The sequence below is a fragment of the Sinocyclocheilus anshuiensis genome, unplaced genomic scaffold (genome assembly GCF_001515605.1).
Source record: "Sinocyclocheilus anshuiensis isolate Anshui unplaced genomic scaffold, SAMN03320099.WGS_v1.1 scaffold2357, whole genome shotgun sequence".
Lineage (NCBI taxonomy): Eukaryota > Metazoa > Chordata > Actinopteri > Cypriniformes > Cyprinidae > Sinocyclocheilus > Sinocyclocheilus anshuiensis.
The window spans coordinates 280,591-290,603 of NW_015549716.1; positions in this window are offsets into that span (position 1 = coordinate 280,591).

The window sequence follows — 10,013 nt, forward strand, 5'->3', positions numbered from 1 at the left end:
AACAGTATGAGATCTGGGAAAGAGAACACCGTTCCAGAGAAGCAAATTATTCATCATCACTTTCAAGCAAAAACAGCCCTGAATGGGAAGACAGAGATCTATTTTTTATCCTTTTTTAGAAAGAGAAAAACAAGATCAGTGCATCGCATATTTTTATATGTATAAAATGAGGTTTGATTGGTTACATTTGTAAAATGATTAAAGAGAGTTTTGATCTGATATATTATGGAGATACTGATCAAGTCTGATATATTTTTAATTTATTGACCTAAACTTTACAGCATCCTTTTGAAGGCCTTGTTTAAAAGTCATTTTTAAGTGTTATTTTGTACGTAATTGGACAAAATGGTCAAAGTTGCTGTTGGACAGTCAAAGCAGAGATGTCTAATATTCGATTTAAAAAAAAAAAATGTAGCATATAAAGTGGGATTAACTACAAGAATTCAAAATAAGCACATTGGTCTGTGTAAATATTTTTAAATCAAAACACTATGTCTTCATATTTACCATAACTAATGGTATTTTAAGGGAAAAAACGAGACTGCTTGAGCTATGCAAATCAAACAAAATAATACTTAATGTGCTTGCTTTAGAAGTACCCTCATGCAATAAAGTGAATGTATTTAAAACCTTTTGTAATTAAAACTCCTCATTTATTCATATCACTTTTCTTCAGTAGAGTTTGTACATCCATAATTGTATTTCGACACTGTGTTCACTCACCTCAGGTGAATGTACTGTAATTGAAAATGAAGGCAAGAAGCTGCCTAATTTGAATGGTGAACAAGAAAAATACTGATACTTCAAATGTTATGATGTTACTTGTAGAATCCAAAAAAATCCAATTTGTTAACCTTAAAGGTGCTGTATGTAGGATTGACACCGAGTGGTTGAACTAGGTATTGCAGTCCAAATTCAAAATATTGGAGAGTTTTTTTTTCAGCCGGCCCCTCCTCCTCAGACTTGACGCACACGCCGGTTGGCAGATTGACGACACCAACAGGAACCAGCGCACTTGACGATGAATGGAATAAATGCTCCGCCAACTGGCAACCCAGGGTGCCGAAATACAATTGGGTAAACTGGCAGTGGGCGGGTTTCACAAACCAAAGCAGAGACAGACATTCCGGCCCGGAACACACATTTTCAAAGGAGAATAACTGACAGTAGCATTGTTTTTCAGATAAACAAATATGTTAACTTAGCATGTTTCGTGAATATCTGCAAACATATTATGGTATTTGTATGCTTTAGTAGAGTCAAAAACTTACATACAGCACCTTTAAACATGAGACACACTTTACTCCTAGACCAAGATTTCGTTCACTTGTCATTGCAAATATGCAAATCTCCCTGGATGTAGATAAGGTTACACTATATTACAAGTTGCGTTACAACAGAAGCTCTTTTTAGCACCTTGTGAGGTAAACTGGATTAATTTCAGCCAAATAAATATATGAAGCCTATTTATTACAAGAGTTTGAAGCCTTAGTCTTGTTATGACAGTTGGAAATGGAATACGCCGCAATCAAACCCATAATGTTGAGCCAGAAGTCAGTTAGTTCAACATTCCAACACGTTTTTTCACAGAAATCCCAACCACTTATTAAGACCACAATTTTTTTCTGGGCCACTTGTAACATTGCTTGTAAGAAATCAAGCTTAGTGGTGAATATTTGCTTTATTTAATTTACATTTGCATTTCATTTTAAGGATGAGACTTGAAAGCAACTATAAATTATGTGTATTTTGACAATAACAACACAAGCACAAAGTGAAAGCCAAGAAAATGTGTCAGCAGTATTGAATATGGTACTAATAAATATCTAACGATGTATGTTTATGATACATGCTCTAATTGAAAGTATTAAGACTTTATAGTAATGTTGTGAAGAACAGTTGGTTGTCTAAATAGAAAGTTCACTTTCTTGCATTTGTTTAACACAGAAAAGGATGAATGAGTGGACAGAATGAGAAGGTATCTGTGTAATGGAAAATAAAGAGCTTATTGGAGATTCTTTCAACAGATACCAAGAGAGGAATGGGTTGTAGATGAGGTAACAAGTGGGTAATGGCAGGCCTGTTGGTGTCTAAATAACACTGTTGTCAGAAGTGAATGAGGAAAGATAAGGAAGAAAGAGGTGCATGTGTAGATTTTAGGACCAACTGCATTTGAGCATGTTGTTTTCCACTTCCACATGTAAGGGCTAATGTTGAGTCAACAGGTGAACTGCAGGCTACATTATGCGCTTATTTAAGGACTATTCATCAAATAAAGAACACAAATTATTGATTTGTATATTTATAACACTGCAATAATATTACAGTAATATTAATACGGAAGTCCTTCAAGATCATGCTGTCTACAGTTGATAACAGACACAAGATGGCAGCAGTTGTGTTTGCATGAAATAAGAGAGCGAAACTGATTTCTGAGAAAAAAGTCAGAATTGTGAGATATAAACTCAGAATTCTGAGAAAAAAAGTCAGAATTGTAAGAAACTTGGAATTATGAGAGAGAGAGAGAGAGAGAGAGAGAAGCTGAACAGAACCGTGAGATTTAAATTTGGAATTTTGAGAAAAATGTCAAGATTTGCAAAATGTAAACTAAAAAAAAAAAAGTCAGACTTGTGCGATGTCACTTTGTGATTCTGTCTTTTTTTCTCAGAATTGTGAGATGTAAACTTGCAATTACAAATTTGTCATTTTTTAGTTGCAGTTAACTCAATTAAAGGTATAACATGCAATTCTGAGAAGAATTGTGACAAAACTCGCAAGTCTAAATCTGAATTGTGAGATATAAACTTACAATTGTGGAAAAAAAAGAAGTCATAATTACCTTTTAATTTTAGTTTTTTTTTAATCCGTGGCAGGAACATTCTTTCATGGAACACCGCTCTTGACCAATCAGGATCAAGTATTCCAACAAGCCATATAATAATTTGATCTAGTCACCAAAATTGCATCTGATAAACTGACTTGCTTTTTTTTAATGTTGTTTTGCACAGTTTTCTTCTAAAGACAGCTAATATAAATGTGCAATTATTTGTCATGCTAATAAAGTGCATTACATTAAAATTGATTAAAGGGCAGGGGATATTAAGTTGTGAACGGGTGTTGTTTAGGGTGCATGCATGTGGTCAGCTGTCATATTAGAGATGAAGTTATTAGTGTGATGTGAGGATAAGGGCGGAGGGTGTGTGGACACATGCTTTTGTGGACGAGTGAATGGACTGATAGAGTGTACATGAGATAAAGTGATCATCAGGCAGAGCGTTCTCTCTCATCAGTCTAATAGGTTTGGTTAATGTTCACCCTTCAGTAGGGTTCAAAAGTCAAGCATTTGTGTGAAAGACACAAACCAGTAAAAACCGAGAAACAAAAACCAAGAGACCTGAGCCAAGAAAGACAACAGAGGGAAAACCATGATCACAATCACAGAGTTTCAGAGTGAGTGTCTTTCTTTCACTGAATATACATTAACCACTGTATGAGTAGTTACAACTCAACTCAGACACATTGCTATGTTCACACACTTAATGTAAATTGTTGGTGTTAAATTAAATGAAAACAATGTAAATCAGTACATTAAGAGTGGCCTGTATTTTAGACATGTTTCTGTTTGCAGTGGCTAGAAGATTTCCACAGTGTTCTCCTTGTTAAATGATCACAGAAATATCTGCTTTATTGACTAACTAAGAATACAACTATAACCAATCTATTCTGACTTGGATTCTAGAAATCGGTGTGGGTCTGTCAGGATTCGGCATGTTCTTTGTGCTGTTTGGAATACTATTGTACTTTGACTCGGTCCTGTTGGCATTTGGAAACGTAAGTGCTTGTAATGAGCTGTTTAGATATGACGCAAGAAACTATGTAGATCTTTGGTCATGGGAAAGGCTTCTTAAAGGGATAGTTCACCCAGAAACTGAATTCTGTCATTCTCTATCAATCTTGTCACTTTTATCAAATATTTTACATGTTGAGAGTGAGGGTGAAAGACATTTTTATTGGAAATACTTTAATTTTTTTGGGTGAACAATCCATACATTACCATTCAAAATTTGGGTGTGTTTTTTTTAAACTTTTATTCAAGAATGCATTAAATTGATCAAAAGTTACAGTAAAGACATTTACATTATTACAAAAATAAATAAATAAATACATCGATAAATGCTGTTATTTTAAACGTTCTATTCTTCAAAGAATACTGAAAAAATACATATACATTTTCAACACTGATGTTAATAATAAATGTTTCTTGAACACCAAATTAGAATATTACACTCTAAAAAATGCTGGGTTGTTTCAACCCAACTTTGGCCATTTTTTAGAGTGTAGAATGATTTCTGAAACTGGAGTATTCAGCTTAGCCATCACAAAAAATGCATTAAAATTGATTAAAGTACAAAAATTACTTTAAATTGTAATAATATTTCACAATATTTTATTTTTTACCTCAATGGTGTAAGAGCAGATGCTGGAAATCTGGAGGTGCTTCTGCAGTGAACTGTTCAAATTTTATTTTTATTTTATTTTATTGTATTATTACCTTTATAATATGTTGAATAAACTCACCATAACATGCCCAGTGTTCTAGTCAAGGATGTTATTTTTGAGTTTATTTTAAATATATCTCTTTTTTTATTATTTAAAAAAAAAAATTAGGATTTGAAGTGCACAAGATGTGCGCAAGTTTGCACTTTTGTCGATTTCCCTCTTGAGACGAACACAAGCAAAAATGAAATGTCCAGTGATCTTTAAAATCTTGTTGATGTGCTCTCAGCCCGTCAAGTTATGAATACATATTTTAGAACAGTGCTTTTCCTATCATCTCATTTCTATTACATCTGTCTGCTCCCTCCAACTTCAATGAATTACCCCCTCAAATAGAAAATGATATTGAGTTCAAATATATAAAGGCTTTGTGGTTGCGGAATGTTCCTGTGAAAGGGATGGGTGGTGGACCCACCCCGGGGCAAAAAGACAAGATCAGAAGGAAAAAGGGAAGGGTTGTGGAGGTCTGCGATTCACTGAGGAGGCTATGACGCAGGTAATATTGTTGTATGAGAAAGATAAATTATGTTTGAAGGTTGTATGAACCAAACACAACCTCCATACCTGCAAGTGTAAAGGTAAGCCATTTACTCCAATTATCATGTTTAGTTGCATAATTGTCAGTCTATGTGTATATATATATATATATATATGCATTCTATGTGATGGTCATTAGGGTTTGGAGGGATTGAATAATATACAGTATTTACATTTGTCAGATAATTTATCAAAGCGATTTACAGTGCATTGACGTGTTTTTTTTTTTTTTATATGCATGTTAACATTTTGTTTTTGGATAGGTGGTTTGGTTAGCCAAGTAAAAACCAAGAGGGTCTGAATCTGCTCTTAAGTCCTTTTCATAGAGCTTTATTTTCTCATGCAATAGATAATTTCAGCAGCCTTTTTTAATTGTTCTTATTTACCTTTTATGTTGCTATATAATTATTGTTTGTTAGATAGATCAGTAGCATTTTGGTTACAAATTTATATTAATTTTTGTAATAAAATGTTTGTATTATATAAATTTACTATAAATTTATATTTTTTTTATAATACAATAATTTTATTATAAAATATTTATATTAGAATTTTATTGTTATATTATTATTTCTTTTTATATTTTTGTATTTCATTTTTTACATCAGTGAACAGCATTGCATAGGAGCAGATGTGAAAGGCTGATTTCTGATGCTTTTGATCACTTAAATTCTCTTTGAAGTGTGTGTATCTCTCTCTCTCTCTCTGTCTGTGTGTTAGGGTTTGTAAGTGTGTGTCTGATCTTATGAATTGACTATGAAAAGATAAATATATATATATATATATATAAATGTCATTAAAACGTGTGATCTCATAAATAAAGCCTCTAAAAAGTACCCATTATGATTCAGAAAATAACCATGTGTGTTGGTTTCTAATTGCATTGCTTTCTTGCAGAAACTAATTTTGGTTCCAAACGCATTAAAAATGATGCTACTTACCATCATTTTGATGTTGTCAGTGGCAAATGGTGATACATACCCTTCAGGGCATTTTCAGTATTATTTAGAAGGTAAGTTCAGTGTTGTCTTTGTTAATTGGCAATAACTTCTAACAAAGCATCAATATAGTTAATATCAAACAGTTACTAAATAATAGCCTTAATGCAACAAAATACAATGTAACTTAAAAATAGATATCTAAAATTCTGGATGCATTGTTAAGTTTAATGGAAAAATACTCTTCATAATGTTGATTAAAAGGTGACATTATAAGATATATTATAAGCCTGTATTGGACATGAGATGAAATGCAGTAACTATAAAGCATAGTTTCACTTGTAGGCCTTGGTCTCATAAGCTGTATCTCTCAAGCTTTTGTTGTATTTCTAGATGAAACTCCTGAAGAAACATCACTCCAGGTTCTCAGGGGAACTGATACTCGTCCCACAGCTGGATCTCCTTCTCCCAAGCTCTCAGTGCACTTCTCCGTGAGTGCAAGTCCTCAGCGAAACACACGGTGGTGGTCTCCAGAAAGGCCTTATTCAAAAAGGAGGCAGAATGTTGCGTACTACAATCTCAATTCCTTCGGCCTCCGCTATGGAAAGAGAGAACAGAACATGCTTGCAGGGTTTAAACAGAAGATACCTATAAAGTGAGGTCCCCTGGGCCTTTTTAAAGGGGTCATATGATGCGATTTCAAGTTTTCCTTTCTCTTTGGAGTGTTACAAGCTGATTGTGCATAGATAAGATCCCTGAAGTTGCAAAGACTAAAGAATGATCTTTAAAAAAAGCATCATATGACCCCTTTAAATCTTGTGTATTGTTCTTTGAGGTTTTATATTAATTAGAAATGATCTGTAGATCGATCTGTAGACATAACATTAGTGGAATAGTTCACAGACTTTAGTAAATTGTCGTAATGACAACTGTGAGGACACATTTTGCTACAGTAATTAATACAAATGTTTTGGAAAACAACCTGAATAAAAGGACTCTATTAGATAATATGACTGAATCAGAGCCTCTTTTTTTGTGGTTGATGACAAATGTTGTTTGAAAAAATCTTGTTCTCAGGCTTATCGACCTTTATAATTACAAGTAAACTGTGATAATGCTGGCTCATCAAGGAAATTTGGAAATTATTAAAATATGTACTGTATACATTTATTCAAATATTGTAACTTAAATAGATTTTATAACCACATTGGGTTCTCTGATCATTTCCATTTGTGTATATATACAGTATATATGTATGTATATATGTATGTGTGTGTGTGTGTGTGTGTGTGTGTGTGTGTGAAGCATGGTAAACTTGCTATATTCCTGCACTTACAGTCAAAATGAACTGTATTAGTGTTTAGGTAGAAATTTCATTTAACACTCATAACGTCGCTTTCAAAAGCAGGATACTTCAGTGCTGTATCTTCAGTGTTTTACCTTATTTAAAACTGGTGACGTTCAAGCACAACTTTCCACTGACTCAAGATAATCACTGAGCGTTTCCGTGGTTGTGCTTTTAAGGGGGGACTTGATCAGCACTTTGATAAAAATATTTAAGATCATTATAAGAAGGAATTTCAAAATCGAAATAATTTGAGTTTGTGAAGGCATCATGTGGATTATACACCCTGTGTTTATTATTACTCTTTGTGTGTTTCTCTTCAATGAGCTGGCAGGTAAAACACGTGGCATAGATTTTATTTTATTTTTGATGATATTATTTTCAAATACATTATGATGATAGTTGAGAAATGTAGACTATATAGTTTAATATAAAACATAGAATAATAATCATAATCTTTAAAATAATAATACAATCTTTATGATAAAATATAATAATAATAATATTCATAAAGAAAATATGCATTGTGCAAAATACAAAATACATTTTAAATGATTGAAAACTGTTAATGATATACTGTATGTACCACTATAATACAGCAGTTATTTAAACAGTTAACCAGTTTTTGTAAGATTTGAAAGTTAAAATATAATAAAACAGATTTTTTTATTTAGGCAAGCACAGACATACAAAAATAACATCAAGAGGGAAAACAATTCTTATGTGACAGAATGATTTATTGTGAACAAATATATTCAAGATATAAATGATACTTGAAATGAATCTGTGACATGCAATTTGTAACTGTAACATAGAATGTATTTGGAACAAATAAATATAGAAATTTAATAGAGAAAAACAGCACACACTGCATAGTTGATCACATGTATCAGTTTGTTTTAATGCAAACTAATTGTCTTGATTTCTGCAGAAAACAACAATTCTTCAGATTCCACAGATTGGTAATTCTATAATAAATCTACTAAAATACCAGTTGAATTTATCATGTCTAATTCTGTAGCATGAGCTATGCAGCAAGTATTTGATAGATTCACAATGTAACACATTTAAAATCTTTTTACTTTCAAGCCTTTGAGTTGTGCAGTATTTGTATTTTCTTCTGTGTGAAGTGATCAAGTTGCTTGTAATGGCTTGAAACTGTTCTTCTCCTCACTATGTAATTGAATCTTGTGATGATTCCAAATATCAATATTTATTTCTGCATTGTTTTAGTAAAAATCTTTATCCGTTGATTTACGGCAACATCTGCTTCCTTGCTGCCATAGTTCTTATTTTCCTGATACTTCTGTTTAAAATGTTCATCTACTTGCTTATTTATTTCTTAATATCCTAGTAAATGAGATAAGATGTAGCTGTAGATGCAGCTTTGGTATGTGTGGGATTTTTTTATTTTTATTTGTATTTTTACCTCAGACGTTAGAAGAGACACTATCCACATAACCAGCGACACGAGAGAGTCAACTGCTTTGTGTCAGAATAATGCATTAAGTGTTTCCCCTACTTCAGGTGATGGTAAAAACACACATTTTATAATAAGTCTTACTGTTCATCCACTGAGGCTTTCACGCTAAACTTTGGCCTTGTCAACAATTATGTGCAGGCTCGGTAAGTCATTTGAAAACCATTAACTTCTTCCTCACACATCTGAAAGCCATCCATTAGGTATTCCAGATGCGTTGCACACCATTTAAAGAACGTTACAATTCTTTATTGGCATTTTTTTGGTTTGTTTCATATGGGATTTTGTTTTTGTGTATTTTTGGATGTCAGCTGACAGATCTTTCCACTAACTCTCAACGGTACATAAGCCTTGAAGACCGTCGTAAGACTTCTGACTACATAAATGTTTCAGAAACTGCTTCCCTTGGACTAGTGGATATTAAGAATAAAAAAATGGATGTAAACTATGTGAATGTTAAAGAATCCCGACAGAAAAAGATGGAAAGAAAAGGCCAAGTGAGCTGTGACGACGGTACTACAAGTATTAGCAGCGATGAGTCGGCTGTGAATTACTCCATGGTTGTCTTTACTAAGGCAGATAAGTAAAAGATGTGATTAGTAGCCTTTGTAAAAATGGCCTTAAAAGGATCATTCAGAAATGAAAATTCTGTCATCATTTACTCAACCTCAGGACATTTCTTCTCCTGTGGAACCAAAAATATTTTGAAGAATGTTTTCGCCCATCAAATGCTATACTGTGATAACAAACATGCTCCTTTTTAGCATCGACACTTGCTTTTCCACCCCCAAACATAATTTGTATTTAGGGCTGGAGGGAAACCATAAAAATCTCACATGATGTAATGCACCATTTCTCAGGAACATTGTTATAAAAGGTCCATTTTTAAATATAACGTTGATATATCCCAGTACCACCACATTTAATATGTGATTTTTATAGATGTAATATTTTATATTTATCGCATCAAAATACCAATATTATGATGGAACCCATCAACTTGCACTGACAGTGTCCCACCACTTGGTGGTATCAATAGCTCTGCATGCATGTAGTAAACACGATGAAAAGCCTATTAGGATGTGAAATTTGTGTTAAAGGTGACATATCATGAAAATCTGACTTTTCCAGGTTTTAAGTGCTATAATCAGGTCCC